This window comes from Diceros bicornis, chromosome 32, assembly GCF_020826845.1.
Source record: "Diceros bicornis minor isolate mBicDic1 chromosome 32, mDicBic1.mat.cur, whole genome shotgun sequence".
Lineage (NCBI taxonomy): Eukaryota > Metazoa > Chordata > Mammalia > Perissodactyla > Rhinocerotidae > Diceros > Diceros bicornis.
In genome coordinates, this window is record NC_080771.1 from 22,775,855 (window position 1) to 22,803,537 (window position 27,683).

Below are 27,683 nucleotides of genomic sequence, written 5' to 3' on the forward strand. Positions count from 1 at the left end.
ATGTTTTATTCTCAAAGGAAAAATCTATTTGGAAAACCCAAATAAGATTAAAAGATAAATAATCAGAACAAAGAAAATCAAAGGGTTTTTTCACTAACCTGTAGGTTAGAGCAGCGATTCTCGAAAGCAATAACTACATTGAATTCTTAATCACACAAATTTTTTATTGTGGTAAAATATACAAAACATAAAACTTACCACTAGAACCATTTCTAGGTGTATGATTTAATGGCATTAAGTACATTCTCAATGTTGTGCAACCATTACCACTATCTATTTCCAGAACTTTTTCATCACCCCAAACAGAAATTCTGTACTCATAAAGCAGTAACTTCCCATTTAACCTCCTCCACCCCTGCCCCTGGTACTCTCTAATCTACTTACTGTCTTTATGAATCGTACAACTTTTGAAATCATAAAATATTGACCTTTTATATATGGCCTATTTCACTTAGCATAATATTTCCCAGGTCCATCCATCTTGTGACATGTATCAGAACTTCATTCCTTTTTATGGCTAAATAATATCCTATTGTATGGATATACCACATTTTGTTTATCCATTCATTTGTTGAACACTTACGTTGTTTCCACCTTTTGGTAACTGTGAATAATGCTTTTTTGAATACTGGTGTACAAGAAGCTGAGTCCCTATGACTCAGTCCCTATGAGTCCCTATACCTGAGTGGAATTGCTATGTTTAACTTTTTAAGGAACTGCCAAACTGTTTTCCACAGCAGCTGTACCATTTTACAGTTCCAACAGCAATGTAAGAGGGGTCCAATTTCTCTAAATACTTGTTAACACTTATTTTCTTTCTTTTCTTTAATAACAGCCGCCATCCTACTTGCTGTAAAAAGGTATCTCATTGTGGTTTTAATTTGCATTTCCCTAATGAATAACGGAGTTGAGGTTTTTTTTGTTTTTTTTTTTTTTGCTTATTGGCCATTTGTATATCCTCTTGGAGAAATGTTTATTCAAGTCTTATGCTAGTTTAAAAAGTTTGGTTGTTTGTCTTTTTATTGTTGAATTGTACCAATTCTTCATATATATTCTGGATATTATACCCTTATCAGATATATGGTTTGCAAATATTTTCTCCCATTCTGTGGATTGTCTTTTCATTCTGTTGATACTGTTCTGTGATGCACAGAAGTTTTAAATTTTGGTGCAATCCAATGTATTTTTTTTAATTGCCTGTGCTTGTGGCATCATGTTTAAGAAACCATTGCCAAATCCAGGTCATACAAATTTGTCGTTACGTTTTCTACTAAAAGTTTTATACTTTAGCTCTAAAATTTAATCCACTTTGAGTTAATTTTTGTATATTGTGTAAGGTAAGGGTCCAACTTCATTGTTTTGCATGGATATCCAGTTTTTCCAGCAGCATGTGAAAAGACTGTTCTTTCTCCCATTGCATGGTCCTGCCACTCTTGTTTAAAATCATTTGACAGTACACATGAGGGCTTATTTCTGGGCTCTGAATTCTGTTCCATTGGTCTACATGTCTATCCTTATGCCAATACCAAATTATTTTGATTACTGTAGCTTTGTACTAAGTTTTAAAATCAAGAAGTTTGTGTCTTCCAACTTTTTCTTTTCAAAATTGTTTTGACTACTCAGCATCCCTTGAAATTTTTTAATTTCAGGATGAGTTTTTCTATTTCTGCAAAAAAGTGTTACTAGGATTTTCATGGGGATTGAAAATAATCTCTAGATCCCTTTGGGTAGTACTGTCATTTTGACAATATTAAGTTTTCCAATCCATGAAGATAGGATGTCTTTCTATTTATATATATCTTCTTTAATTTTTTTCAGCAATGATTTCAAAATGCTTTGTGTACAAGTCTGGTACTTCCTCGGTTAAATTTATTGCTAAGCACATTATTTTATTCTTTTGGATGCTTTTGTAAATGGAATTGTTTTCCTAAATTCCTTTTCAGGTTGTTCATTGCTAGTGTAAGGAAATATAACTAATTTTTGGGTGTTGATTTTGTATCCTGCAACTTTGCTGAATTCATTCATCATCTCTAAAATGTGTGTGTGTGTGTGTGTGTGTGTGTGTGCGCGCGTGCATGCTTGTGTGTGTATTCTTTTAGGTAACATATATAATCATGTCACCTGTGACTACAGATAATTTTACTTCTTCCTTTCAATTTGGATTCCTTTATTTCTTTTTATTGCCTAATTGTTCTGGATAGAAATTTCAGTACTATATTGAATAGAAGTGGTGAGCATGGGCATCCTGTTCCTGTTCCCGATCTTAGGGGAAAAGCTTTCAGTCTTTCACCATTGAGTATGATGCTAACTGTGGGTTTTTCATATATGACCTTTATCATGTTAAGGAAGTTCCCTTCTAGTCCTAGTTTACTGAATTTCGTTTTATCATTAGACGTTGTTGGATTTTGTCAAGTGCTTTTTATGCATTAATTGAGATGGTCATGTGGTTTTACTTCATCATTACATTAATATAGTATATTACATTGATGGATTTCAATACAGTGAGCCACTCTAGTCTTCCGGGGATAAATCCCACTTGACCACGGAGTATGATCCTTTTAACATGCTGCTGGATTTGGTTAGCATTTTGTTGAGGATTTCTGCATCTATATTCATTAGGCACATTATCTTGCAGTTTACTTTTCTTGTAGTATCTTTGTCTGTAGTATCAGGATATTGCTGGCCACATAAAATGAGTTAGGAAGTGTTTTCTTTCTTCTTCAATTTTTTTGGAAGAGTTTGAGAAGGATTTGTGTTAATTCTTCTTTAAATATTTGATTGAATTAATCAGTGAAGCAATCCAGCACTGAGCTTTTCTTTCTTGGTTACTGATTCAATCTCCTTACTTGTTATATATGTCTAGTCAGATTTTCTATTTCTTCTGGAGTTGGGGTTGGTAGTTTGTTTCTAGGAATTCATTCATTTTATATAGGTTATTCAATGTTATTGTAGCATTCTCTCACAATCCCTTTTATTTCTGTAAATTCAGTAGTAATATCCCCATTTTCATTCCTGATTTTAGTCATTTGAGTCTTTTTTTTCTTTAGTTAATCTAGTTTAGGTTTGTCAATGTTGTTGACCTTTTCAAAGAAACATCTTTTGGTTTCATTGATTTTTCTAGTCTCTATTTTATTTATCTCCATTCTATGTTTTATTATTTCCTTCCTTCTGCTAGCTTTGGGTTTAGTTTGCTCTTCTTTTGCTAGTTTCTTAATGTATACAGTTAGATTATGAGTTAGAGTTTTTTTTCTTTTTTAACTATAAAATTTGCTCTTATCACTGCTTTCACTGTATCTCATAATTTTTGGGATACCATGTTTTAGTTTTCTTTCGTCTCAAAGTATTTTCTAATTTCTCTTGTGATTTCTTCTGTGAGCCATTGGCTTTACAGCAATTTGTTGGTCAAATTCCACATATTTGTGAATTTTCCAGTTTTCCTTTTGTTGTTGATTTCTAATTTCATTCCATTGTTGTTGGAAAAGATACTTTGTATGATTTCAATGTCATAAACTTATTAAGATGTGCTTTGAGACATAACATATGGCCTATCCTGGAGAATGCTCCATGTGTACTTGAGAAGAATGTGTATTCTGTTTTGTTTTGTTTTTTTTCTTTTTAGTGAGGAGGGTAGGGAGTATTCTTTGCATGTCTATTAGGTCTACTTGGTTTACAGTGTTGTTTAAGTCTTCTGTTTCTTTATTGATCTTCTGTCTGGTTGTGCTATTCATTATTTAAAGTGAGATACTGAAGTCTCCAACTGTTATGGTAGAACTGTCTGTTTCTCCCTTAACTTTTACGAAATTTGCTTCATATATTTTGAGGCTTTGTTGTAATGTGCATGTAGGTTTATAATTATTATATATTCTTGATAGATTGAACTATATCTAATGTTCTTGTCTCTCATAACGTTTTTTGACTTAAGGCCTATTTTTTCTGATAAGAGTATAGCTACCCTAACTCTCTTTTGGGTACTATTTGCATGGAATTTTTCTTTTCATTCTTCTACTTTCAAACTCTTTGTGACTTTGTATCGAAAGCAAGTCTCTTGAAGACAGCATACAGATGGATCATGTTCTTTTACCCATTCAACAATCTCTGCCTCTTAACTGCAGAGTTTAATCCATTTATATTCAAGAAACTTACTGATAAGGACTTACTTCTGCCCTTTAGGTATTTGCCTTCTGTATGTCTGATACATTTTTTCAACTTTAATTCTTTCATTAATGCTTTTTTTTTTTTTTTTGGTATTTAGTTGATATTTTGTAGTGTGCCATTTTGATTCACACACAAGTGTGTGTCGGTGTTATTTTCTTTGTGGTTACCTTGGGGATTACAATTAATATCCTAAAGTTATAAAAACCTAGTTTGAATAATACTAACTTAGTTTTAATAGCATACACTCTGCTCCAAAAATCTCCCTCAATTTCCCTTTATATTGTTATTGTCACAGATTATATATTTTTACATTGTGTAGCATTAACATACATTTATAATTATTGTTTTATGCATTTACGTTTTAAATCACATAGTAAAAAAAAGGAGTTACAAATCCAAAGTACAATAATACTGGTTTTTATATTTACCTATGCAGTTACCTTTACCAGTATTCTTCATTTTTTCACATGACTTTGAGTTACTTCCACTTCAGCCTGAAGAACTCCCTTTAGCAATTCTTGTAAGGCAAGTCTACTAGTAATAAACTCCCTCAGATTCTGTTCATCTGGAAATGTGTTAATTTCTCCTTTACTTTTGAAAGATGGTTTTTCCAGATATAGAACTCTTGGCTATCCCACTTCTGCCCTTCATAATTTCTGATAAGAAATCAGTTGTTAATCTTATTGAGAATCCCTTATACATAATGATTCTGTCTTTCTGCTTTCCAAATTCTCTGTCTTTGGAGAATTTGACTATAACATATCTTGCTGTGGATCTCTTTCAGTTTATGCTACTTGGAATTCCTTGAGTTTTGTGGATGTGTATATTCATGTCTTTCATCAAAATTGGGAAGTTTTAAGCCAATATATTTTCAAATAATTTTCCTGCCTCTTTCTGTTCTCTCCTGGGACTCCCATGGTGCATGTATTAGCATGCTTGATAGTGTTCCCTAGGACTCGAAGGCTCTGTACTTTTTTTCATTCTTTTTCCTTTCTGTGCCTCAGATTGGATAATTTCAATTACTGTATCTTCAAGTTTGCTAATTTTCTTTTTTGCCAGCTTATATGTGCCATTGTAGTCTTCAAGTGAATTTTCATTTCATTTATTGTACTTTTCATTTTCAGAATTTCTATTTGGCTCCTTTTTATAATTTCTATCTCTTTATTGATATTCCTTGATTATTTATACACAGTTATCCTGATTTTCCTTAGTTCTTTGCCCATGGTTTCCTTTAACTCACTGAGCATATTTAAGATCATTGGATTATGTCTTTGACTAGTAACTGCAATGCCTCAGCTTCCTCAGAGATGATTTTTGTCACAATTCTTTTTTCTTCCTCTGAATGGGCCATACTTACCTGTTTACTTGTATACTCTGTAATTTTTTTTGTTGAGAAGTGGACATCTTGAATATTACGATGGATTAACTCTGGAAATTAGATTCTGCCACTCTTCAGGGATTGCTAATTTTGCTTGTTGAGGGCTGCAGTCATCCATGTGGTCACAGAAGTTTCTCTTCCATTATCTCTGTAGTTAGGCAGTGACCTGACAGATATTTGCTTAAATGTTGGATCCAAAACAAAAAAAAAAGTATCTCTTTAAATCTTCTGATAGTAGCCATAGGGGAGCTGCTGCAGCCTGAGGGGGCTGAAACAAAAGCAAACTTCTTTGCTGGTCCCTCAGGGAACCACCAGACTTATCAAAATGCACAATCTCCAAAATGTGGAGGACAAAGTCTTTACTGCCTGCCCTGGTATCAGCCAAGTGCCTCCGAAATGCAGGCCACTATCTCCACAACAACGGCAGGGCAGAGGAAAGGGGGTTGGTAGCTGGCTCATGCATGTCATTCTCTTACTGAATTTCAGCATCTCTCCCTTCACCAAGCCCTCTTCTGGTTGCTGTGTCTGATCAGGCTTGAGAGTTCCAAAATGGATGATTATGAGTATTCCCCCCCCACCTTTTCTTTATTGATGTCTTAATAGTTTATAACACTGAGAAATTTTGGTTGCACATTTTTGTTTGTCGATCACCATATACATGTCTCCCTTCACCCCTTGCGCTCACCACCTACTGCCATTGCCCCTGGTAACCACAATATAGTTTTCTCTGTCCGTGAGTTGGTTTATATTCCACATATGAGTGAGGTCATACAGTGTTTGTCTTTCTCTTTCTGGCTTATTTAACTTAACATAATGCCTTCCAGGTCTATCCATGTTGTTGCAAATGGGACAATTTTGTCTTTTTTTATGGCTGAGTAGTATTCCATCACACATATATACCACATCTTCTTGATCCAATCATCAGTCGAGGGACACTTGGGTTGCTTCCACTTCTTGGCTATAGTGAATGATGCTGCAATGAACATAGGGGTGCATAAGCCTCTTTGGATTGTTGATTTCAGGTTTGTTGGATAGATTCCCAGCAGTGGGAGAGCTGGATCATAGGGTATTTCTATTTTTAATTTTTTGAGGAATCTCCATACTGTTTTCCATAGAGGCAGCACCAGTTTGCATTCCCACCAGCTGAGTATGACGGTTCCTCTTTCACCACATCCTCTCCAACACTTATTGTTTTCTGTCTTGGTGATTATAGCCATTCTAATGGGCGTGAGGTGATATCTTAGTGTTGTTTTGATTTGCATTTCCCTGATGATTAGTGATGCTGAACATCTTTTCATATGCCTATTGGCTATCTGTATATCTTCTTTGGAGAAGTGTCTGTTCATCTCCTCTGTTCATTTTTGATCGGGTTGTTTGTTTTTCAGTTGTGTGAGTTCTTTATATATTATGGAAATTAACCCCTTTTCAGATATATGTTTTGCATATATTTTCTCCCAGCTGGTGGTTTGCCTATTCATTTGGACCCTGGTCTCAATTGTCTTGTAGAAGCTCTTTAATCTTATAAAGTCCCACTTGCTTATTTTTTCTTTAGTTTCCCTAGTCTGAGTAGGCATGTCATCTGAAAAGATTCTTTTATGACCAATGTCAAATAGTGTGTTGCCTATATTTTCTTCTATGAGTTTTATACTTTCAGGCCTCACCTTCAGGTCTTTGATCCACTTTAAGTTAATTTTTGTGAATGATGATAGCAGATGGTCCACTTTCATTCTTTTGCATATGGCTGTCCAGTTTTCCTAATGCCATTTATTGAAGACACTTTCTGTTCTCCATTTTATGTTCTTAGCTCCTTTGTCGAAAATTAGATGTCCATATATGTGAGGTTTTATTTCTGGGCTTTCAATTCTATTCCATTGATCTGTGTGTCTGTTTTTGCACCAGAACCATGCTGTTTTGATTACTAGTGTTTTGTAGTATGTTTTGAAGTCAGGGATTGTGATGCCTCCAGCTTTGTTATTTTTCTTAAGATTGCTTCAGCCATTCAGGGTCTTTTTTTGCCCCATATGAAGTTTAGTATTCTTTTTACTATTTCCGTGAAGAATGTCATTGGGATTCTGATTGGGATTGCATTGAATCTGTAGATTGCTTTAGGTAATATAGACATTTTAACTATGTTTATTCTTCCAATCCATGTGCGAGGGATGTCTTTCCATTTCTTTATGTCATCATTGATTTCTTTCAATAATGTCTTGTAGTTTTCATTGTATAGGTCTTTCACATCCTTGGTAAGATTTATTCCTAGATATTTTATTCTTTTTGATGCAATTGTAAATGGTATTATCTTTTCGAGCTCTCTTTCAGTTAGTTCATTATTAGCATACAGAAATGCAACTGATTTTTATAGATTGAGTTTGTACCCTGCGACTTTGCTGTAGTTGTCAATGATTTCTGATAGTTTTCCAATGGATTCTTTAAGGTTTTCTATATATAAAATCATGTCATCTGCAAATAGTGAGAGTTTCACTTCTTCATTGCCTATTTGGATTCCTTTTATTCCTTTTTCTTGCCTAATTGCTCTGGCCAAAACCTCCAGCACTATGCTGAATAAGAGTGGTGAGAGTGGGCAGTCTTGTCTTGTTCCTGTTCTCAGAGGAATGGCTTTCATCCTTTCCCCATTGAGAATGATGTTGGCTGTGGGTTTGTCATAAACAGCCTTTATTATGTTGAGGTACTTTCCTTCTATACCCATTTTGTTGAGAGTTTTTATCATAAATGGATGTTGGATCTTGTCAAATGCCTTCTCTGCATCTATTGAGATGACCATGTGGTTTTTATTCTTCGTTTTGTTGAGGTGGTGCACCACATTGATTGATTTGCGGATGTTGAACCATCCCTGAGTCCCTGGTATAAATCCCACTTGATCATGGTGTGTGATCTTTTTAATGTATTGCTGTATTCGGTTTGCCAATATTTTGTTGAGGATTTTTGCATCTATGTTCATTAGTGATATTGGCCTGTAATTTTCCTTCTTTGTATTGTCTTTGTCTGGCTTTGGTATCAGGGTGATGTTGGCCTCGTAGAATGAGTTAGGAAGTGTTCCATCTTCCTCTATTTTTGGAATAGTTTGAGAAGGATGGGTGTTAAATCTTCTTTGAATGTTTGGTAAAATTCACCAGAGAAGCCATCTGGTCCTGGACTTTTATGTTTTGGGAGGTTTTTGATTACTATTTCAATCATTTTACTTGTGATTGGTCTATTCAGATTATCTATTTCTTCTTGGTTCAGTTTGGGAGGTTGTATGAGTCTAAGAGTTTATCCATTTCTTCTAGAGTGTCCAATTTGTTGGCATATAGATTCTCATAGTATTCTATTATAATCCTTTGTATTTCCATTGTATCCGTTGTAATTTCTCCTCTTTCATTTCTCTTTTTATTTATTTGAGCCTTTTCTCTTTTTTTTTAGTAAGTCTGGCTAAGGGTTTGTCAATCTTGTTTATCTTCTCAAAGAACCAACTCTTTGTTTCATTAATCCTTTCTACTGTTTTTTGGTCTCAATTTCATTTATTTCTGCTCTGATTTTTATTATTTCTCTACTTTTGCAGACTTTGGGCTTTGTTTGTTCTTCTTTTTCTAGTTCTGTTAGGTGTAATTTAAGGTTGCTTATTTGGGCTTTTTCTTGTTTGTTAAGGTGGGCCTGTATCACTATGAGTTTCCCTCTCAGGACTGCTTTTGCTGCATCCCATCTGATTTGCTTTGGCATATTTTCATTTTCATTTGTTTCCAGATATTTTTTTATTTCTCCTTTAATTTCATCACCGATCCATTGGTTGTTCAGTAGCATGTTGTTTAATCTCCACATCTTTGTCACTTTCCTAGTTTTTTTCTCACAGTTGATTTCCAGTTTCATAGCATTATGGTCTGAAAAGATGCTTGTTATAATTTCAATCTTCTTAAATTTATTGATGCTTGCTTTGTTTCCCAACATATGGTCTACCCTTGAGAATGTTCCATGAGTGCTTGTGAAGAATGTGTAGTCAGTTGTTTTTGGACGGAGTGCTCTGTATATGTCTACTAGGTCCATCCCTTCGAGTTTTTCTTTTAAGTCCACTGTTTCTTTTTTTTTTTATTCAGACTTTATTTTATTTATTCATTTATTTGTGAGGAAGATCAGCCCTGAGCTAACATCCATGCCAATCCTCCTCTTTTTGCTGAGGAAGATTGGCCCTGAGGTAACATCTATTGCTCATCCTTCTCCCTTTTTCTTTTTCCCTTTTTCTCCCCAAAGCCCCAGTAGATAGTTTTATGTCATAGTTGCACATCCTTCTAGTTGCTGTATGTGGGACGCCACCTCAGCATGGCTGGAGAAGCAGTGCGTCGGTGTGTGCCTGGATCTGAACCCAGGCCGCCAGTAGCAGAACGCACACACTTAACCACTAAGCCATGGGGCCTGCCCCAGTCCACTGTTTCTTTATTGATGTTTTGTCTGGATGATCTATCCATTGATGTAAGTGGGGTATTGAGATCCCCACTATTATTGTATTGTGGTTAATGTCTCCTTTTAGGTTTGTTAATAGTTGCTTTATGTACTTTGGTGCTCCTATGTTGGGTGCATATATATTTATAATTGATATGTCTTCTTGGTGGAGTGTCCCTTTTATCATTATATATTGCCCTTTTTTGTCTCTCTTAACCTGTTTTATCTTGAAGTCTACTTTGTCTGATATGAGTATGGCAACATCTGCTTTCTTTTGTTTGCCATTAGCTTGGAGTATTGTCTTCCATCCTTTCACTCTGAGCCTGTGCTTGTCTTTAGAGCTGAGATGTGTTTCCTGGAGGCAGCATATTGTTGGGTCTTGCTTTATAATCCATCCTGCCACTCTGTATCTTTTGATTGGAGAGTTCAATCCATTTACATTTAGAGTAATTATTGATATATGAGGGGTTAATGTTGCTGTTTTGTCACTTATTTTCTGGTTATTTTGCATTTCCTGTGTTTCTTGTCCTATGTGTTTTGGACTGCCAATTCAGTTTGGTTGTTCCGTCTTATGACTCCTCTAGTTTTCTCTTTGTTTATCATATGTGATTTTGTTTTGATTATTTGTTTAGTGGTTACCTTGAGGTTTGCCTAAAAAAATATTGTGTATGAGATAGTCCATTATCTGATGGCCTCTTATTTCCTTATACTAAGTCAATTCGATCTCTTTACTCTTACTCTTCTAAGTTATTCTTTTTACAACTTATTCTATCTTGTCTTATGGGGGTGTGTTTACAGTGATCAGGTTACATTTATTTTTGGTGTTTTCCCTCCTTTGATCTCTGATTTTTGTATTTAAATGGTTGCTAACCTATTCCAGTAAAGATTTACTATTTTTCTGATTTTGTCTAACTATTTTTCTCCTTGCTCCAAGCTTTGTACTCCCTTTCTCTTCTTTTTTTCAGGCCTGAGGGCCTTCTTGCGCATTTCTTGTAGTAGGGGTCTCGTGGCCATGAACCCCCTTAACTTTTGTTTATCTGGGAAAGTTATTATTTCTCCATCATATTTGAAGGATATTTTTGCTAGATAGAGTATTCTTGGCTGAAAGTTTTTTTTTTTTTGTCTTTCAGTATTTTGAATATATCATTCCAGTTTCTCCTAGCCTGTAAAGTTTCTGTTGAGAAATCTGCTGAGATCCTGATGGGAGTTCTTTTGTGCGTTATTTTTGGTTTTTGTCTAGCTGCCTTAATATTGTTTCTTTGTCATTGACTTTAGCCAGCCTTACTACTGTATGCCGTGGAGTGGGCCCTTGCCTGTTGACATATTTAGGCGACCTATTGGCTTCACTTACTGGTATTTCCTGCTCCTTCCCCAGATTTGGGAAGTTCTCAGCTATTATTTCCTTGAATAGGCTCTCTGTTCCTCTTTCCCTCTCTCGCCCTCAGGAATACCTATAATTCTTATGTTACATTTCCTAATTGAGTCGGCTATTTCTCGGAGATTTTCTTCATTTCTTTTTAGTCTTAGTTCTCTCTCCTCCTCCATCTAGAACATATCTGTATTCCTATCCTCTATATTGCTAATTCTGTCCTCCATATTGTCAGCTCTGTTCTTTAAAGATTCCACATTGTCCTTTATCTCTTCCATTGTGTTCTTCATCTCCATCAGCACTGATTGGTTTTTCATTATGATTTCAATCTCTTTTGTGAAGAAACTCTGTATCTCGTTGAATTACTTATCTGTGTTTTCTTGTATTTCATTGAGCATTTTTATGATAGCTGTTTTGAATTCTCTGTCATTTAGGTTATGGATTTTTGTGCCTTCAGGGTTGATTTCTGGGTGCTTGTCATTTTCCTTCTGGTCTGACGATTTAATGTACCTTTGCATTGTGGTTCCTGTATTCGCTTTGTTTTTCCTCATCCTGGAAATATCTGGTTGCAGTTTCCACCTGCCGCCACTGTGTGGGGGTTAAGGGCTGTGTAATCTGAGGCCCCTGTGCTCCACCCCAGCTGCTCTGTGGCTGCAGGGCCACCTGCTTGTGATCCACCCCAGCCGCTCTGTCTGGTCGGCTGAGCTGCAATGTTGGGCATGCAGGGCGGGGGCTCTCTCTTTTGCCCGCTGGGTCCCTGTGGTGGGGAGTTTCTTGCTCACCCCTCATTATCCACTCTCCTGGGGTGCTCAAATGTTGATGGCACCCCTATAGCAGTTCTGAGTCCTGTGTGTGGGAGTTTCCCACTGGCTGAGACAGCCCGAAGAGCTATGGCTTCCCTGCAGAGTGCCCCCCCGCCCCCGCTCTCTAGTTGCCGTGTGGACCCAAATCGCCATTCTGATGGGGAGGGAGAGCATTTCTTCTTACCTCTCCTCACTTCCTCCAGAGGCCCCAGCATGTCCACTCTCAGATGTGAGGCAGCGGCGGTCTTTCCGATCTTCCTTTTTGCTGTGTAAGAGTCCCTTGTTGGTCTGTGATTGTCCCTTCTGTTGTTTCTTATCTGGGGAAGAGTTTATGGGAAAGCTCACTCCACCATGATGCTGACGTCACTCCAAGTTTTTTCCCTTTTAATGGCTGTTTTGGTGGGAAGACAAAGCCTCGAAACTTCCTATTCCATCATTTTCCATATCACTCCCTTCTTTATAAATTTTTCCACAATCACTGATGTGACAGTAAAAATCCACCCAAGATCTACAACTAGGTTCATTTTCACAAGAAAGAATTTTCAGAAGAAAGGCAGGCAATGGTCACTGAACCATTTTTAAAGAGAAAAAGTGACACTATCTAGAAACCCAAGAACAATTGTGCTAGGATTTGAAATGTGTCCTTGCCATTGCTAACTGCTGTCATGTGGCTTTATTCCTCCAATCCTTCTCTCTTACTATCTATAAGCCAAGAACTTGGAAAAAGATCCTCTCCTCCACTAGATAGAAGGTTTATGTTTTGTTTTTAAATGTCTTTATTCCTATTTCATACAATTTAAATGTAAATTTTATTAACAACAAGATTTATCTATCTCAAAAGGTTACAACTGCTATTCCATTTATATAACATTCTGAAAGTAACAAAATTATAGACATGCAGAACAGATTAGTGGCTGCCAGGGCTTAGTGGCTGGGATCTAGGCAGAAGCCTTGTGGCTATTGAAAATGTAACACAGAGAATCCCTGTTGTGAAAGAAGAGTTCTGTATCTTGACTGTAATGATGGTTACATGAATCTACAAATGTGGTACAATTCCATAGAACTAAATGCACACATGCAGACAAATCAGTACATATAAAACTAGTGACATCTGAGTAAGATCAGTAGATATCAATGTCTTAGTTGTGATATTACACTATAGTTATACAAGATATAGTTACCTTTGAGGGAAACTGGGTGAAGGTGTACAAGAGACCTCTCTGTACTATTACTTGCAAGTACAGGTGAATCTAAAATTTCAAAATAAAAAGTTAAAAAAATTGTTTGTGACTTAAATGTCAGATATTATTTGGTGTGAAAAAGAACTGGCCTGGGAGTGAGAAGACTTTGCTTCTTATTTGGCCCTAAGTTACTTAAGCTTTCTGACTCTCATCTGTAAAACGGACTACTTCACAAAATGGTTGAAAAGACTATATGAAGAATATATTACAAAGCACTGTGAAAAGTGATATAAATAAGTGGTATTGAGATTTTTGACATAACAATAGCATTTGCCATTTACTGAGTGTTTTTATGTGCTAAGCATATTACAAGATCTTCTAATAACCCCAATTTTCTATTACCCTAATCTTCTTGATAACCTTATGTCCTTGTATGGATGTCTTTATCCATATAACTATTCCTATTTGACCGAGAACACTTAAAAATTCAAAGCAATTAGGTAACTTTCATAAAGTTATCCAATTAATAAAAACAGTCACCATGCTTACTATATGACAGGCACATATTTAATATAATATTTTATTCAATGCTATGAAGCAAGTTTTGTAAATTTCCATTTTATATAATAAGACCTTAATCAAGATTGAACACACATCTAGTAAGAGGCAGGTCTGAATTTGAATCTAGATCTGTTATACAAACTATCATAATAGTTATGTACTTATGGATAGCTTATAAGGTTGGCATATAAGATGCAATGTTATAAAACCATTTTGATGCTAAGTCTAGAAAGGATATTAGTTTCCTTCCCAAAATTTTCTTCTTTAAAGCTTATCTTAAAAAAAAACTCTACTCCAGAAATTCCTTATATTCCTTTGTTTTCTTTGACTTCTTAAAAAGGAGACTTTTAATTAAACTTATTAATTCATTTCCTCCCTACTACCCAGGAGAAACCTTAGAAAAATCCAGGTTTTGCTAATGATGGATGTTTACTATTTATCAAGGTCTTTTTATCTCTTTATTTCCTTTGATCCTGCTCTTAAAAAATCATTTTCAATTGTAATAAAAAATAGAAATCCCTAACAGAATATAAGCATCTTGATGGGTTATTTCTTTCATGTAATGACAATGTCTCACTTTTTTTCCCCAGTTTTATTGAGATATAATTGACATATATCACTGTATAAGTTTAAGGTGTACAGCATAATTGTTTAATTTACACATATTGTGAAATGATTACCACAATAAGCTTAGTTAGCATGCATCATCTCATACAGATACAATAAAAAGAGAAAGCAAAAAAAGAAAAAAAATTTTTCCTTATGACGAGAAGTCAGAATTTACTCTCTTAACTTTCATATATACTATACAGTGGTGTTAACTACACTCATTATAATGTACATTACATCCCTAATACTTATATATCTTGTAACTGGAAGTTTGTACCTTTTGACTACCTTTCTCCAATCCCACCCCCCTCCCCCGCCTCTAGTAACCACAAATCTGATCTCTTTTTCTATGAGTTTGGTTTTTTTTTAGATTCCACATATAAGTGAGATCATACAGTATTTGTCTTTCTCTGTCTGACTTATTTCACTTAGCATAATGCCCTCAAGGTTCATCCATGTTGTCAAAAATGGTATGATTTCCCATTTTTATGGCTGAATAACATTCCATTGTATATACATACCACAGCTTCTTTATCCATTCATCCACCAGTGGACACTTAGGTTGTTCCCTTGTTTTGGCTATTGTAAATAATGCTGCTATGAACATGAGGGTGCAAATATCTTTTCTCTCTCACTTTTTTTGCTTCACATTGTAAGGTATGCTTAACCATCCCTAGCTTAGATTTTCTTGCCATCAACTTGCCAACTCACAGCAACCACAAAATTCTACAAAACTCCCTCTATTAAAGGGTACCAGATAGACGTTAATTCCAAAAGTCTCTCCACATCCACCCCACAACCCTTGTAGTTCTCATTCATACTAGACAGAAATATTCTTTGCCTGAGACTCTTGTTTTTTGGTTCTTCCACGTTTTCTTCCCACCTTCTGTTTCATATGCTGCCTCCTTTGTTTCAAAATCTCTAAAGGGAGAAATACCCCCTTAATTTTCTCCATAACTCTCTTCTTTTTCCTTGATCTCTCTCTCTTAGAAATCTTTATTATCACAAAGGTTTTCCAATTTTTTCCTCACTCTCTACCTCTTTCCAAGGCTCTCAAACTGCATTTCTTCTTGCTGAATAGCTTCATGGATGAAATTTATTTCCCTCTAAACCAAATATTCAGTGTCTCTTAATGGCTTTTCATTCTCACTCTCTCTCAAGATTTAATCTTTAGAATTATTTATCATTCTCACTCTGTCTCAAGATTTAATCTTTAGAATTATTTTTCTATCTTCCCTCTTCCTCACTCAAAATGGTCAACAGATCATCGTGTTCTTAAATTGAAACAATTAAATAACCTTAATAAAAATCATGAGGGAGGGTTGTTAAAAAAATGCAGATACACTTGCCTCACCCTGGACTAACTAACTAAACAGGATTTCACAGATAGAGCCCACCAACCTGCTTTTTAAATAAACACCCCACGTTAAGTCTTAGGCACACTATGTTTTGGGAACTAGTGCATTATATCAAGTTTCATCTAATTCTGTAGATTCTACCTTTCCAATGTTTCTCATCCATTTCTCTCCTTTCCTATGGCCTCTACACTAGTTTAGGGTTGCTTCATCTCTTAGCTGGACATCTGTAATAGGATTTCCTTGCCTCTAAGGTATTTTCCACTCTAACTCATCCTACACACTGGGGTTTTATTAATCTTACTAAATCACAGCTCTGCTCATTTAATCTGACAAAAATTTATTGAGAGCATGCTATATACTAGGTGTTCTAGGGCAGAAGGTTCCAAATGGGGCTGATAATCAGGATCACTAAGTGGGAGAAACATTTTCAAAATAGAGATTCTCTATCACCCCTCCAGGCCTACTAAATTAGAATCTCCAGAGCTAGAATTGAGAAACATTTATTTTTAAAAAAGTTCCCCAGATGACTCTCATATTTTTGGGTAACACTCGACTGGAGCATATAAAGACTAAGACATTCTTGGATATTTCAGAGTGTATTGAGGGAGATATGAACATATGCAAATAACTACCATATAACATGTTGATTAATGATATATTAGAAGTACCAGGTGCCATGGGAAAGATTAATTCTAACTGAATTCAATACCTTTAGTAACACACCCAGCTGTAAGAAATCTTTTCCTCCTCTAATTTCTCACAGCACTTTATCTATAATTCTCTTATGGTCTCACTTTTATCTTGCATTATAAATATTTTTGTATACGTCTGATTTCTTCTATACTTGTACTTGAGGACACAGCCTTAGCCTTATCAGGGGACATAAGCTGACAAGGAATTTTTTTTCAGAGTTCTAATTTATTTACAGGATAAAGTTGTACCAAAAAGTACTTAATTATGCACAGTTATACACTTAATAAATTATCTCAAAAATAGGATGTTCTTGTAACTCTTGGATATATGTGGCCAAATATATGGATTTTAATCACAGCATGGCACTTAGTACAGTTCCTTTAATACAGCAGGTACTCAGTAAAAAAGTTATGTATGAACCAATGGGTCTGGGGATAATGTCTTTGGATATGCAAAAACATACTTAATATGTCCAGTATCCACCATAAGAGGTTATCAATTCCAAATGAAATAATATGCTGGTGGCTTTTGCAAACCAATGCCCTGTGAGCCAAAACCACTTAGCTGTTTGTTTTGTTTGGATGGCCCAGTATTATTTTGGGGGGGAGCCAGGGTGAGGGTGGGGGTTGTTTTATTTATAAATTTTAAGTCGAATGTCTCTTGTCTGGGCAAATATACTCTGATTTACCACAGGCTCTACTACTCTCTACTACCTTATACTAATCTGATTTACACATTTATGGTATCTTTAGCTCTAAAGACGAGAGTTCTAATGGTGACAGACAACTGCTCCCAATCATTTCTGCTTTTTGAGTGTTGGCTATTGTTATGGGCTGAACTGTCCCCCACCCACCTCCCCCCTCGCCCCTGCCAAAATTCATATGTTGAAGTTCTAACCTTCAGTACCTCAGAATGCAACTATATTTGGAGATGAGGCCTTTAAAGAGGTAATTAAGTTAAAATGAGGTCTTTAGGATGGGCCCTAAACCAGCATAACTGGTGTCCTTACAAGAAGAAATTTGGACACAGAGACATACACACATGTAGGAAAGGCCATGTGAAGACAAAGGCAGAACATGGCTCTCTATAAGCCAAGGAGAGAGGCCTCAGAATGAAATCAACCCTGCTGACACCTTGATCTTGTACTTCCTAGCCTCTAGAATTGTGAGAAAATAAATTTCTGTTGTTTAAACCACCCAGTTTCTGGTATTTTGTTATGGCAGCCCTAGCAAACTAATACAGTTACCAACTATATTTAACATTAATCTTAACTTAGGCATTTTTACATCAAAATTATGTTTACCATGTCCAAGTCATTCTGCCAGGTACAGTAGTGAATACAATTCTAAGAAGCTTAGAATCTAGTAGATGAGGCAAACTATATGTAAGATACATTCATCAATATAAATGATAAGAAACATTACAAAGCTTAAAGCAAAAATGCCAAATAAAGAGTATATCTATAATTCCATAGGTTTTTCAGGAGAGAGAGAGTTGATTATGGGCCACATCTCAAAAAATTCAGAATTTGACCTGGTTCTGTAAGGATAAGTAAGATTCAACTAAGCAGAGGAGAGAGGACATCTAGGGGAGAGGAATACAGTGTACAAAATCAAACACATGTCTGCTACTAGAGGGAACATTCTTTTTTCCAAGTATACCTAACTTAGGTTCAAGTCTCCTTTCTCTGCTTTCTAAAGCCTAAAATCACTATATATATATATTTTTTAATAATTTTATTTATTTATTTATTTTTTCCCCCAAAGCTCCAGTAGATAGTTGTATGTCATAGCTGCACATCCTTCTAGTTACTGTACGTGGGATGTGGCCTCAGCATGGCCGGAGAAGCGGTGCGTCGGTGCTCGCCCGGGATCCGAACGCGGGCCGCCAGCAGCAGAGGGCGCGCACTTAACCGCTAAGCCACAGGGCTGGCCCATCACTATATATTTTTAAATTAATAACCTAAGTTCTTATAAAATTTAGGCATTTTTTTCTTGCCAGATGAATAACAGTTCAACTGACTTTGTTCAGTACAATACTGACATCCCAAGGATGCTCTGGTTCATCTCTGAGGCCTCTTGGGCTTCTGCTGAGAGTTAGTTTTATTTTCAAATGGTCTATGAAGGCAGTAAGCAGCTCACGGAACATTCTCTTTTGAAACCCTGGCCATTTTTTGATCTCTTGCCTATCTATCAAATCTCACCACATTATATGGCTCTACAATGCAGGTGGCCTGTGTTTTCTTAAGTGCCTCCTCTTCTGAAGAATGTATTACTCAGTTCATTAATGTTTCATACCTAAGTATTCTAATGTATTTAATTTTTTATTTAATGAAATTTCTAACCTTCAGGCTGAGGAAGTTATTCAGAACGTTTCATCCAAGCTGCTGGAAAAGTGCTCATTAGCAGGGAGTTCTGAAGATGGAATTTTAAGAAAGGGGTTGGCAGAAACTTAAACACATATAGATCTAAGCTTTCATAAACGCTTCCCTGCCTTAACTCTAGAGTGAGAAATTCTTCTTGATAAGCAGATAAGTTTTGCTGAAGTTTTCTTTCAGATTCTGGTGACAAGAATTTAACAATGACTTGTGGTTTGCTAAAAGATGTGTTTTAAAGCTGTAAGATTTTTTTAGAATTATCTGTCTGTTGAAAGCCTTATTTCTCCTCTGTCATTTCAACAATGTTGACTTCCTTTCATAAACGAGATAGACTTATGTGAGACCATCATCATTAAATGAGATATACATTGAACCAACGGAGCCATGTTTAGCATCTGGTTTCAATTATTTTAGACTAAAATAATTCTCTTAAAGAAAGTAGACTCAACTGAATTGATTTGATTCTTGGAAGGGTTTGGGCTCAACGCACCTGCCATCTAACATCTGCCTTCAGATTTATGGGGGAGTAAGAATTTAAGTCAGAGAAAAGTTTGAGACTGTTACAGAAAATTTAAAAATTCAGATCTTTGTCCATTACCAGGTTCAGATGGAATTTGGGGATCAGAAAGAACCAGAATTTTAAATTCAATCGTAACTCAAGTTGAACCCAATGTTTAAAGACTACAAAATGTGTACAACGCAGTAAAAAATTCCAAATCCTCACCTTTTCCTTTTTCAGTACTCGCTCATTGTGTGACAAAGGGTCAGTTTCCGTTACCCCCTAAAAAACGAGGGGGTGGTTTTAGCACAAGCTTACCTTAGGGAAACAACTTGCACTTTATAACTTGACAGGAAAAGCGTTTGGTGAGAGAGAAGGATAAAGTCAATGGCGGCCGGTGGCGTGACCGCGATGACTCTTGAGGAAACGGCCTCAGCCAGAAACCTCCTAGTCACCTACCAGGGCGTCTTTTCCCGCGGAGTCTCGCCTTCCGGTCGGATGTCGCCTCGACCCGCCCACCCGGAAGCCGTCGTCATGGCAACACTGTATCGTCCCACCCTCATCCCTTTGCCACGCCCACCTGCTTGGACGTCTGGGGCTGCCGGGCTTCGATTGGTCCATCCGGCCTTTGCTCTGGGAGACGTTCGGGCCCGCAAGGCCCTGGAACTCGAATTTGAATTTGTGGCGCGTAGGGTCCGAGAGGTGCAGAACGGAGCGGGGCGTCTTGCTGGAGCCAGCAGCTCGGTGGTGAGAGACCCTGAGGGGAGAATGAAGAAAGGGGCAGCCGGCCCTGGAGGGGCACTGAGTCCCACAGGCCGCCACAGAATGGGGACTTCAGCCGCGCTGCTTCGCTCGCCTGAGGCAGGCCCTCTGTTCGCCCCCTCGCAGCCTCTAGATTCTTCCCTCTCGTCGTTTTCCTCGCGTCTCAGAGACTGCGCGCCCGCCCCCATTCTGTCGCCCCTGAAGGAAGGCTCCTCCTAACGCCTCCTTTCCGTGTCTCTCAGCTTCCTTGCCTCCCCAGAAGCAACCCTCCAGCTCTGTCGTGTTTACATCTCCCCCAAGGCTCCTTCACTCCCCCCCGATCTATTTCATAATTATATCCTCCTCTCCATCACCAACACTCTCAGAAAATTTTTACCTGCCCCTGACAGTGTGGAAAAATGTCTCCTGAGCAACCTGGTGAGCGTCCCACACCTCACTAACTGAGTCCAGAACGTTCCTTATCAAGAGGATGCTGCTCCCACCTGGGATGTAGTGACGGTCACGTGGAAAGCAGCGAGTGAAAGCGCTTTGTAAAGTGCTACAGAAATGTAAGTCACTGTTGTTGCAGTTGCTGCCTCTGTCTGCAGTTGCTGACTTTCGAGATGGATTCATCTCGAAAACTTATTTCGTTCTTGGTCAGACCTTGTTGATATAGATACGTTTCATAGTGGGGTTAGAACACTGTCCAGATCTCAAAACAATAAAGCCAATAGGTCTGTTGGAGTACAATCAAACTCGCACGCTTGATCCGAAACATAAAAGCAACCATTGATTGAAACAGTCTCTTCACTAACCTTTAGCTTCTATATCTATTATTATACAACTTACCCCACGCCCCCGACGTATTTAATTTCAAATTGAGATTCAGGACCATTTCAGGAGTTTTGCAGTATAATTGGACAACTTTCCCTACATCCTCTATGACTACGAAAATCCTCTATTTTCTTTCCAATTTGATAATTCAACTTGATTTTCTATATGTCCAGCCTCTAGAACAGAGTTTTTTAACTTTGGGAGGAGTCCCAGTCCCCTTTAAGAACCAGGGAAAACCTTGGAGCTTTTGTACAGAATATGACACAATCACATACAAATTTTATATCAATTTCAGGGAGTTCTAGAGCCCACTTTGAAGTATGAATATTTGTAGAACCCCAGTCCAGTTCTGGAAGTTTATTTTTATTTTTTGAAAAGAAGAAATAGTTAAGTGGCAAAACCAGCTAAGTGTTTTACTTTTAAAAAATGGCCATGTCATTTAATTTCTGAGTTGTTTTAAGACTTGTAGTTCTGAAGGAAGTGGGGATTGAGAAGGCTGAAGCAGTTGCATGAGCAGTAAAACTTCAAGTGAGCACTGGTTTAAGAATTTTAGAAGTCACCGAAATACTTTCTAAAGTTATAGGAAGGTCATTCACAGATGATGGTAATATATGAGCACACAGGCATACAAGACATAAGTCGACAAGATTTTATATCCAGAGTCTTTTTGAATTAACATAAAAAGTAGGAAAATTCTTGATCAACATGAAGAGTTAAAATAATTTGTGCCTTAATTTTTTTGATTTTTTTATTAAAATAATTTTTATTGTGAAATTCTACCAGCATGTTCTGAATATAATCTCCTACCTCATCTTCTGAACTATTTCAAGCATTATTTTTTCACATTAGAACTTTAGTTCACCTGAAACTTAGTTTTCTGTATGATGTGAGGAATGGTTTTAACTCAAGTTTTTTTCATTGTTCTGTTGCCATTTGGAAAACCATGGCCCATGGGCCAGATCTGGGCCACCGTCTGTTTTTGTAAATAAAGTTCCGTTGGAACACAGCCACATGCATTTGTTTACTTGTCTGTGGCTGCAAGGTCAGAGTTGAGTAGTTTGACAGACTATATGGGCCTCAAAGCCTTATTGTCTGGCCCTTTACAGAAAAAGTTTGCCAGTCCCTGGAATATGACATACTGAATGGATAAGTTATGTTTGTCCCGTATAGTTTCCATCTGTTTGCCTGTGTTTTTGAGCTCTCTAGTCTGTCTCATTTGACTAGCCCTGCACATATAATACGGTGTTTTAATTACTTTAGCTCTAAAATAAGACAATTTCCAACAGGTTAAACTGTTCCCTCTAACCCGCATACCAAGTTGTTCTTTTGCTTTAGTTATTCTTGGCCCTTAGAGCCTCCATATGACTTTCATGATCAGTTTATTAAATACCATGAGAAATCTTTTTGGGGTTTCGATAGGAATTGCATTGAATATACAGATTAATTTGGGAAAAATTGTTAACTTTACAGTATTCAGTCTTTCCATCCATGAACATAGTATATCCTAATTGTTCTTATATCTTTTAATATGGTTTTGTAAGTGTTTCCTTTAGAGTGTTCATAAGGGAGGTTGGTCTTTGGTTTTGCTTTCTTGTGTTTGTCTGGTTTTAGAATTAGGGCAATGCTAGCTGACCTCTTTAAATGATGTGTTGTATTCTCCTCTATTTCTTGAAAGAGTTTGTGTAGGATGTTTGATAGAAAACCCCAGTGTATCCATCTAGGCCTGGCATTTTCTTTGTGAGGAGGTTTAAATGAAATTAAGAAAATGAGAGTAAATTCTATTTGCCTACATATTACCATTTCTGGCACTCTATTTCTTCTTGTAGATCCAAGTTTTCATCATTTTTCTTCAGTCTGAAGAACTTCCTTTAACATTGCTTGTAGTGTGGCTTGTTGGTGATGGAATCTGTTAGGGTTTATTTGCTTAAAAATGTTTTTATTTAACTTTCACTTTTGAAAGATTTATTTTTAAACTGGATATGCAATTCAAGTTGACTATTTTTTTAGCACTTTATTATTCTTTTGTCTTCTGGCTTGTGTTGTGTTTAGTTAGATATTTGGAGTCATTCTTATCTTTGTTCTCCTGTGTGTAATGTGTTTTTTTTTTTTTTCCTGGCTGCTTTTTTTTTCTAAAGTCACTTTTATTGAGGCATAATTTACATATGGTAAAATTCGTTCTTTTTAGGAATATAGTTCTTTGAGTTTTGATGAATGTAAACAGTTTTGAACTATTACTATAGTTAAGATATAGAATATTTCTGTAAGTCTATAAAGTTCCTTCATGCTCCTTTGTCATCAATCCTCAGCCTTTAGCAACCACTGCTCTGATATCTGCCACTATAGGTTTGCGTTTTGAGAACATCATGTAAATCAAATCCTATAGTTTGCAGCCTTTTGTGTCTTGCTTCTTTCGCTTATCATAATGCATTTAAGATTCATCCATGTTGTTTCATGTATCACTAGTTTATCCCTTTTTATGTGTGAATAGTATTCCATTGTATACATGTATCACAATTTCTTTATCAATTCACCAGTTAATGGACCTTTGAGTTGTGTCCAGGTTTTGGCTATTAGCAATAAAGCTGCTATAAACATTTGCCTACAGGTCTTTGTGTGGTCATAGATTTTTATTTTTATTGAGTGACTACCTAGGAGTGAAACTGCTAGATCATATGGTAAGTGTATGTTTAACTTCATAAAATACTGCCAAACTTTTTTCCAAAGTGGCTATTCCATTTGTTTTCCTATCAGCAGCATATGACAGTTCTAGTTATTCTATGTTCACAGAAGCTCCTGGTGTTGTTAGTAGTTTAAAATTTAACTACTCCAGTAAGTGTGTGTTGATATCTCATTGTAATTTTAATTGCATATTTCTCTAATGACTAATGATAAAGAGAATCTTTCATGTATTTATTTACTGTTTATCTTCTTTGGTAAAGCATCTATTAAAATCTTTTGCAAATTTTTTTTGACAGCTTTATTGAGGTATAGTTGACATACAACAAATTTCATATATTTAAATCATAAAAATTGATAAGTTTTGAAATATGTATACCCCCATGAAATCATCACAATCAAATTAATGTACATGCTACAACATGGATGAACCTTGAAAACATTGTGCTAAGTGAAAGAAGTGAGTCACAAAAGGCCACGTATTGTGAGTCTATTAATATACAATGTCCAGAATAGGAAAATCCATAGAGACAGAATGTAGATTAGTGATTGACAGGGACTGGGACAGGGGAGAATGGAGAGTGGGTATGGGGTTTCTTTTTGGGATAATGAAAATGTTCTGGAATTAAATACTTGTGATGGCTGCCTGATTTTGTGAATATTCTAAAAACTATTGAATTGTGCACTTTAAAGGGGCGAATTTTATGGTATGTGAATTATATCTCCATAGAGCTGTTAAAACAAAGGGAAGAAACCCACTAGTCATGATCTACTAATGGGTCTTTCAAACAGCATTGTTTAAAATTGCAAAACATGGAAACTAACTCAGTTGTCTAAGAAGTGATGTCCAGAATGATTCTTCCCAATCAGTAGAAGAATAATTATAAAAATGGTTGTATATTCTCAGAATGAAGAAGTGAAGAAGCTATTAAAATAATGAAGCAGAGACATATGTGTCAATATGATGAATCTCACAACCCTAGTTTGAGCAGAAAAAAAAAAAAGATTGCTGAGAAATCTATAACAGGTATAATACAGAATTACAGTTTAAGAATATATAGAGCACTATATAATTTAGCAAAAGTATAAAAAATGCATAGGGGTCATAAACATCAGCTTCCAGATAGTAGTTAGTTGTGGGGATAACTTGTAGTGTGTACTTGTAGGGGGAAAAAGAGGAAGAATGTTATTAAGGAAGAATTCATAGAGTGCTTAAACTATATTTGGTAATGTAGTATGTCTTTTTCTTTTTCGTTTTTTTTCTTTTTGAGGAAGATTGGCCCTGAGCTAACATCTGTTGCCAATCTTCCTCTTTTTTTGTTCTTTTTTCTCCCCAAAGCCCCAGTACATAGTTGTATATCTTAGTTGTAGGTCCTTCTAGTTCTTCTATATGGGACGCCGCCTCAGCATGGCTTGATGAGCAGTGAGTAGGTCCCTGCCCAGGATCCGAATCAGTGAACCCCAGGCTGCTGAAGCGGAACGTGCAAACTTAACTGCTATGCCACCGGGCCGGCCCCAAGTAATTTGTTATTTCTTAAGGTGTATGATAGGTATACAGAAGTTAGTTTTATTTTATTTTTAGAATATTTCAAATAATCTTTTAAAGAAATATAAAGGAAAATATAAAGGACAAAAGGGAGGTAGAACCTAGAAGGGATAAATAAGCTAATTTTTTTTTTACTTACAAAAGAGTAGCAATATCAAATGTGGAATTGAGGATAGATCAAAACCAATTGAGAAAAGGATGTTGGGGGAGGACTGATTTGCATACATGAAGTCATAATCATATAACTTCTTTTAAAGAAGTTGTGGTTTCCTTTGGGAATACTACACCAAGCAAAAGTGTAAAGCATGATGACCTGGAAGCAATTTCACTAATGCACATTTTGCAAAGTGGTGCTACCCTGAGAAGTCAAATCAATGCCTTCTCGGAGATTTCTGAAATGATATCAGATAGTCTCAGAGGGAGGAAAACATAAGGATGTGGGGTATGAGGAAAAGACTTAAGGAAATCTTTCTTACATGGCATAGGAGCTCAGTTAAAAGGTAATCACCTAGTCAGGAGGTCCCCTGAGAAACAGATTACACAGCTGAAAGAAGAGGGTACTTCAATGATTTCTTTTTATTGATATCAGACCCTATTCTGGTATCAGGGAATTATAAAGATTTGATCCCTGTCCTCAAGGAGGACAGCAATTTATTCTAACTATACTATTAAGCCTGTTACCTAGGAAGAGAAATTTTTGTAAAGAGAAGACTTTATAGGAGCTGGGAGTTCATAGGGCTAGGGTCATTTAAAAAGCACTATTTACAGGGATATACGAGGAAACAGGAGGCCCAAGGGGCTTCTAGAAACCCAGACCTGCACAACATGGACAGAGATTATAAGAACTTTGTTCAACTTCTTAAATTTAGAGACATTTTTTGTTTGGGTTGAATTGTGTCCCCCAAAAAGATATGTTCAAATCCTAACCCAAAGTATTTGTGAATGTGATTATATCTGGAAATAAGGTGTTTGCAGATGTAATCCAAGTTAGGATGAGGCCCACCCTAATCTCATGACTGGTATCTTTATAAGAGAAAAGAGAAGGGGATTTAGATACAGAGACACAGAGAGCAGACATACACTGAGGGAAGAAGCTATCTGACCACAGAGGCAGAGACTGGAGTTATGCAGCTGCAAGCCAAAGAACACCAAGTATTGCCAGCAACCACTAGAAACTAGAAAGAGGGAAGGAGGGATCCTTCTCTTGACTCTTCAGAGGGAGCATGGCCCTGCTGCTACCTTGATTTCAGATTTCTAGTCTCCAGAATTGTGAGAATAAATTTCTGTTGTTTTAAACCACCCAGTTTGTGTGGTAATTTGTCACTGCTGTCCTAGGAAACTAATGCATTCTACATCTTCATTATTTTTGCTAGGCACTACCTAGTTCCCTACAACAATTAGCAATAAAATACTTAAAATGAAAATGACTACTCGGATTACTTGGTGGGACATAAATTAAACACACACACACACTGCGGAATATGTGTCCTATTCTGCAGTCAATCCTGAAGGAGAAAACGCCCCAAGAGTTGGTGACAGCTTTAGGGAAGAAAGGAATAAACAAAACAAAACCCTAAGACCTGTTTCTGTGGTAATGTAGAGCCAGCCTATCACAGACATACCCTATAGGGGTCTCATTTGTTTCTATGTGAGATCCTCAAGATTCCTTAGAGTGGCTTATTCTAGGTATTTGACCTTACTCTGAAAAGCAGTTATTATTGCTAGGATATACTCTTAAAAGAAATTATCATTGCTGGGAAAAATAATAAGTGGGAATACTAATAATAGTAGCAACAGCAACAACTAACATTTATTATCATCTTACAGTTACCTCATTTGTTCCCTTTGATCGCACTATGTGCTAAGTACTATTAACTTCTTTTACAGATGAGGAACTGTGGTCACTGGAAAAGTTGACTTATTGAAAAAAAAAAACCCTCAAAAAAAAGACATCACCCTTTCTGTCCCAAGAGAGTATGGAAGATAGGAGTTTAGGTATTAAATAGTATGAATTAACAACAGTATGAGATTCTGAACTTAAAACCTGCTGAATAAAGAAGGAGTAAATGCAAACATTTTAATTATGTGTTCTGAAGTTGAACTCATGCAACAAGTATCTTGTACCTGCTGTAGAAATAAGGATGTGATTTCTCAATTGTCATTCTATAAAGATGACACAATTTACTACATTTTATTAGATAGGGCCATCTTAACCATTTTAAGTATTCAGTTCATGGTATTATATGCACTCATAATGTTCTGCAACCGTCACTGTCATCCATCTCTATAACTCTTTTTATCTTGTAAAACTGAAACTCTATACTCATTAAACTATAACTCCCTATTTCCGCCTTCTCCCAGCACCTGACAACTACCATTCTACTTTCTGTCTCTGACTTTGACTACTCTAAGTATTTCATATAAGTGGAGTCACACAGTATTTGTATTTATGTGACTGGCTTATTTCACTTA

At 36.5% G+C, this 27,683-nt stretch overlaps 1 long non-coding RNA gene across 2 annotated transcripts in view; it reads left to right on the forward strand.

Annotated features, from left to right (window-relative positions):
• The first annotated feature begins 20,099 nt into the window (after window positions 1–20,099).
• Window positions 20,100–27,683, forward strand: part of LOC131396158 (uncharacterized) — a 213,028-nt gene continuing 205,444 nt past the window's right edge. Inside the window, exon 1 of one of the 2 annotated variants that reach the window (XR_009216431.1) lies at window positions 20,100–20,724. This is a non-coding gene — a long non-coding RNA (uncharacterized LOC131396158). The remainder of the gene's footprint in view (window positions 20,725–27,683) is intronic. The other variant, XR_009216432.1, reaches the window with a different exon arrangement.